The sequence below is a fragment of the Arachis duranensis genome, chromosome 5 (genome assembly GCF_000817695.3).
Source record: "Arachis duranensis cultivar V14167 chromosome 5, aradu.V14167.gnm2.J7QH, whole genome shotgun sequence".
Taxonomy (NCBI): Eukaryota; Viridiplantae; Streptophyta; class Magnoliopsida; order Fabales; family Fabaceae; genus Arachis; species Arachis duranensis.
This window is the reverse complement of record NC_029776.3, coordinates 43,732,585-43,739,274: the sequence shown is the minus strand read 5'-3', so window position 1 is coordinate 43,739,274 and position 6,690 is coordinate 43,732,585.

The following is a 6,690-nucleotide window of genomic DNA, read 5'->3' as shown; positions in this document are numbered from 1 at the left end:
GATTCTATTCCGGCCTGATTGAGAACCGACAGATGAATTCCGCTATGCTGTGACAGAGCATATGCAATCGCTTTCACTGAGAGGATGGGAGGTAGCCATTGACAACGGTGAAACCCTACATACAGCTTGCCATGGAAGGAGACTCGCGTGTTTGAAGAAGAAGACAGTAGGAAAGCAGAGATTCAGAAGATGGAGCATCTCCAAACCTCAACCTATTCTTCATTACTGCAAAACAAGTAATCATTTCATGTTCTTTTGCTTTTCACAATCAATCCTGATAATTTCTGATATCCTGACTAAGATTTACAAGATAACCATAGCTTGCTTCAAGCCGACAATCTCTGTGGGATCGACCCTTGCTCACGCAAGGTATTACTTGGACGACCCAGTACACTTGCTGGTTAGTTGTGCAGAGTTGCAAAAGTGTGATTGCAATTTCGTGCACCAGTCCACAGGCCTGGTTTGGGCCTGGTTGAATCGGTTTGGCCCATCCGGTCTAATTTTGGGCCAAATTTTTCGAAATTGATGTCAAAATTCTCGTTTTGAAGAGCTCTATCCTATTTTGTTATTAGTTTTACATTTTTAATTTTCCTAATTAAAATTCAATTTATTGACTAATTATTCGCTAATTTTACGGGGTTTACAATGAGCAGCTTAGAGCTCTTTGTGGCTTTAAGAGAAAAAGGGAGATGGTAAGTGGTTGGAATCACCATTCAAAGTTCATTGTGATTGCATGTTCAAAATCTAAATGCAAAGGTTGGTGTAGAGCTAGATTGCTTGGGTCTAGAAAGTTATTTGGGTGCTTGAAGGAGAATTCGGATTGTAAACCACCCAATTGGAATTGTGATTATCAACTTGAAGATGGGTGTAAAAACAAGGTTTGGGATCCCGGCATACAAGAGGATCAACTTTGGGAGCTCAGATCTTGTAGAGAACCTCACCAAGGCTTGGAAAAATTGGTTGGAAATTCTAATAACCACTTGAAGATCAGGCACTCTTGGGAATTCAAGGATGAGTACAACCACAAGCCACCATAATAAGGAGCTCACCAACGTGTCCAACTTAAGGACAATAACTAAAAGTGCTAAGTGGGAGACAACCCACCATGGTATGATCTTCTTTTTCTATAGCCTTTTTATTTCTTTGCTTTGTTATGTTTCATTCGATGTGTGTGATACTTTTCAATTATGCATAATTGCCTTTGTTCTAAAAAAAGGGGGGTGGGGGCGCAAAATCCACCCCATGCGTACACGTCAGTCGACAATTTTCTCTTCCCACACATTTGCCTGAGCGACGCGTACGCGTCGCTGGGTTGCTGCTGCCGCATGGTACAAAAACCAGAGAGTTGTGATGGAACCATGCAAGTGTTGTGCGATGAGCACGAAAAGTCTCCATGTGTACGCGTGACTGACATGTACGCATTACCTTCTCTTTTCTGCTTCTCACGCGTACAGGTACGCGCCGCCTCCTCATTCTGCTATCCACGGGTGTGCATGGACAACGCTTACGCGTCACATCTCTTCTCCCATTTCTTTCTTCTTTCTTCTCTCCTTCTTCTTTCTTTCTACCTTTCTTCTTCTTCATTCCTTTCACTTATCTTCTCTATCCCCTTTATTTTCTTTTGTCTATTGTATTCGCATCATTTCATTCGTTGCATTTTAACTTTGTGCTTGTTCTTATTTTCTTTTCTAAGTTTGCTATCTTTCCATTGGTGTTGAATTTTCTTACTCAATTGTTGAATATTTCTTGCATTGTTTTGGTGCCTCATGACTTATTTCTCTTCCGTCTTTTCTCCCCTTTTAGGCTTGCCACCAAGAAGCGAAAGGAAAAGCTTCTAAATAGGGTGAACAACAAGTCCCTCCGCGCAATCCTTTCAAAAAGCTCATTGGTGCACGAAATTATGATCATCAACAATGGCGCCAAAGACTTGGAGCTCTCGAACGTGAATCACACATTGTCACAACTTTGCACAACTAACCAACAAGTGCACTGGGTCGTCCAAGTAATACCTTACGTGAGTAAGGGTTGATCCCACGGAGATTGTTGGTATGAAGCAAGCTATGGTCATCTTGTAAATCTTAGTTAGGCGGATTCAAATGGTTATAATGGTTTTCGAATATGAAAATAAATAAAGCATAAAATAAAGATAGAGATACTTATGTAATTCATTGGTTGGAATTTCAGATAAGCGCATGAAGATACTGTTTTCCTTCTGAATCTATGCTTTCCTACTGCTTTCATCCAATCATTCTTACTCCTTTCCATGGCAAGCTGTATGTTGGGTTTCACCGTTGTCAATGGCTACCTCCCGTCCTCTCAGTGAAAATGGTCCAAATGCTCTGTCACAGCACGGCTAATCATCTGTCGGTTCTCGATCATGCCGGAATAGAATCCAGTGATTCTTTTGCGTCTGTCACTACGCCCAACACTCGCGAGTTTGAAGCTCATCACAGTCATCCCATCTCAGATCCTACTTGAAATACCACAAACAAGGTTTAGACTTTCCAGATCTTAGGAATGGCCATCAATAATTCTAGCTTATACCACGAAGATTCTGATTAAGGAATCCAAGTGATACACGCTCGATCTAAGGTAGAACGGAAGTGGTTGTCAGGCACGCGTTCATAGGTGAGAATGATGATGAGTGTCATGGATCATCACATTCATCATGTTGAAGTGCAGCGAATATCTTAGAATAAGAATAAGCTGAATTGAATAGAAAAATAATAGTAATTGCATTAATACTCGAGGAACAGCAGAGCTCCACACCTTAATCTATGGTGTGTAGAAACTCCACCATTGAAAATACATAAGTGATGGTCCAGGCATGACCGAATGGCCAGCCCCCATGAAGGTCTAAAATTGCATACGCTAATTAAAGATCAATCAAAAGACGAATATACAATAGTAAAAAGTCCTATTTATACTAGACTAGTTACTAGGGTTTACAGAAATAAGTCTTAGTGCAGAAATCCACTTTCAGAGCCCACTTTGGTGTGTGCTTGGGCTGAGCTGGAGCTTTACATGTGCAGAGGCTTCTCTTGGAGTTAAACGCCAAGTTGTAATGTGTTTTTGGCGTTTAACTCTGGTTTGTGACGTGTTTCTGGCGTTTTACTCCAGAAAGCAGCATAGAACTGGCGTTGAACGCCAGTTTGCGTCATCTAAAATCGAATAAAGTATGACCTATTATATATTGCTTGAAAGCCCTGGATGTCTAATTTCCCACGCAGTTGAGAGCACGCCATTTGGAGTTCTGTTGCTCCAGAAAATCTATTTTGAGTGCAGAGAGGTTAGAATCCAACAGCATCAGCAGTTCTTTGTCAGCTTCCTATCAGATTTTTTCTCAGGTCCCTCAATTTCAGCCAGAAAATACCTGAAATCATAGAAAAATACACAAACTCATAGTAAAGTCCAGAAATATGAATTTTGCATAAAAACTAATAAAAACATCCCTAAAAGTAGCTAGATCTTACTAAAAACTACCTAAAAACAATGCCAAAAAGCGTATAAATTATCCGCTCATCACAACACCAAACTTAAATTATTGCTTGTCCCCAAGCAACTAAAAATCAAAAAGGATAAAAAGAAGAGAATATAATATAAATCCTAAAATATCAATGAATATTAGTTCTAACTAGATGAGCGGGACTTGTAGCTTTTTTCTTCCGAACAGTTTTGGCATCTCACTTTATCCTTTGAAGTTTAGAATGATTGGCATCCATAGGAACTCAGAGTTCAGATAGTGTTATTGATTCTCCTAGTTAAGTATGTTGATTCTTGAACACAGATACTTTTATGAGTCTTGGCCGTGGCCCTAAGCACTTTGTTTTCCAGTATTACCACCGGAGACATAAATGCCACAGACATATGATTGGGTGAACATTTTCAGATTGTGACTCAGCTTTGCTAAAGTCCCCAGTTAGAGGTGTCCAGAGCTCTTAAGCACACTCTTTTTGCTTTGGATCACGACTTTAACCACTCAGTCTCAAGCTTTTCACTTGGACCTGCATGCCACAAGCACATGGTTAGGGACAGCTTGATTTAGCCGCTTAGGCCTGGATTTTATTTCCTTGGGCCCTCCTATCCATTGATGCTCAAAGCCTTGGATCCTTTTTACCCTTGCCTTTTGGTTTTAAGGGCTATTGGCTTTTTCTGCTTGCTTTTTTTGTTTTCGCCATTTTTTTCTTTTTTGCAAGCTTCTTCCTTTTCACTGCTTTTTCTTGCTTCAAGAATCAATTTTATGATTTTTTAGATCATCAATAACATTTCTTTTTTTCATCATTCTTTTAAGAGCCAACAATTTTAACATTCATAAACAACAAGATAAAAAATATGCAATGTTCAAGCATTCATTCAGAAAACAAAAAGTATCGTCACCACATCAATATAATTAAACTAATTTCAAAGATGTATTCGAAACTCATGTTCTTCTTGTTCTTTTGTATTAAAAACATTTTTCATTTAAGAAAGGTGAAGGATTCATGGAATTATTCATAGCCTTAAGACATAGTTAAGAAATACTAATGATCATGTAATAAAGACACAAACATAGACAAACATGAAGTTCAAAAACCGAAAAATAGAGAGAAAAGAACAAGGAAGTTAAGGAATGAGTCCACTTTAGTGATGGTGGCGCCTTCTCCTTGAAGGACCAATGGTGTTCTTGAGCTCCTCTATGTCTCTTCCTTGCCTTTGTTGCTCCTCCCTCATAGCTCTTTGATATTCTCTAATCTCATTGAGAATGATGGAGTGTTCTTGGTGTTCCACCCTTAATTGGTTCATGTCATGACTTAATCCTTCTAGAGAAGTGTTGAGTTGTTCCCAATAGTTTTTTGGAGGAAAGTGCATCCCTTGAGGCATCTCAGGGATTTCTTGATGATGAGCTTCCTCATGCGTCTCTTGAGATCCATGAATGGGCTCTCTTGTTTGCTCCATCCTTTTCTTAGTGATGGGCTTGTCCTCTTCAATGAGGATGTCTCCTTATATGACAACTCCAGCTAAGTAGCATAGATGGCAAATGAGATGAGGAAAAGCTAGCCTTGCCAAGGTGGAGGGCTTTTCGGCTACTTTGTAGAGTTCTAGAGAGATGACTTCATGAACTTTTACTTCCTCTCCAATCATGATGCTATGAATCATGATGGCCCGATCCACAGTTACTTCAGATCGGTTGCTAGTGGGGATGATGGAGCGTTGGATGAACTCCAACCATCCTCTAGCCATAGGCTGAAGGTCCAGTCTTCTCAATTGAACCGGCTTGCCTTTTGAGTCTCTTTTCCATTGAGCTCCTTCCACACATATGTCCATGAGGACTTGGTCCAACCTTTGATCAAAGTTGACTTTTCTAGTATAGGGGCGTGCATCTTCTTGCATCATAGGCAAGTTGAACGCCAACCTTACGTTCTCCAGACTGAAATCTAAGCATTTCCTCTGAACCATTGTAAGATAATTCTTTGGATTTGGGTTCATACTTTGATCATGGTTCCTAGTGATCCATGCATTGGCATAGAACTCTTGAACCATTAAGATTCCAACTTGTTGAATGGGGTTGGTAAGAACTTTCCAACCTCTTCTTTGGATCTCATGTCGGATCTCCAGATACTCATTTTTCTTGAGCATGAAAGGGACCTCAGGGATCACCTTTTTCTTGGCCACAACTTCATAGAAGTTGTCTTGATGGACCTTTTAGATAAATCTCTCCATCTCCCATGACTCGGAGGTGGAAGCTTTTGTCTTCCCTTTCCTCTTTCTAGAGGTTTCTCCGGTCTTAGGTGCTGATGAGCGGATAATTTGTACGCTTTTTGGCATTATTTTTAGTATGATCTAGTTAGTTTTTAGTATATTTTTTATTAGTTTTTAGTTAAAATTCACTTTTCTGGACTTTACTATGAGTTTGTGTATTTTTCTGTGATTTCAGGTATTTTCTGGCTGAAATTGAGGGACCTGAGCAAAAATCTGATTCAGAGACTAAAAAGGACTGCAGATGCTGTTGGATTCTGACCTCCCTGCACTCGAAGCCGATTTTCTGGAGCTACAGAAGCCCAATTGGCGCGCTCTCAACGGCGTTGGAAAGTAGACATCCTGGGCTTTCCAGCAATATATGATAGTCCATACTTTGCCCAAGATTTGATGGCCTAAACCGGCGTTCAAATTTACCCTCAGAATTCCCAGCGTTAAACGCCAGAACTGGCACAAGAATGGGAGTTAAACGCCCAAACTGGGACAAAAGCTGGCGTTTAACTCCAAGAAGAGTCTCCACACGAAATTGCTTCAATGCTCAGCCTAAGCACACACCAAGTGGGCCCGGAAGTGGATTTTTATGTCATTTACTCATCTCTGTAAACCCTAGGCTACTAGTTCTCTATATATAGGACCTTTTACTATTGTATTTTCATCTTTGGATTATTTTTCGATCCTTTGATCATCTTTGGACATCTAGTTCTTAGATCATAGAGACTTTGGTAGCTATCTTCATTCTTATGCTATCTTAGATCATTGGGAGGCTGGCCATTCGGCCATGCCTAGACCTTGTTCTTATGTATTTTCAACGGTGGAGTTTCTACACACCATAGATTAAGGTGTGGAGCTCTGCTGTACCTCGAGTATTAATGCAATTACTATTGTTCTTCTATTCAATCCCGCTTGTTCTTGTTCCAAGATATCACTTGTTCTTCAACTTGATGAATGTGATGA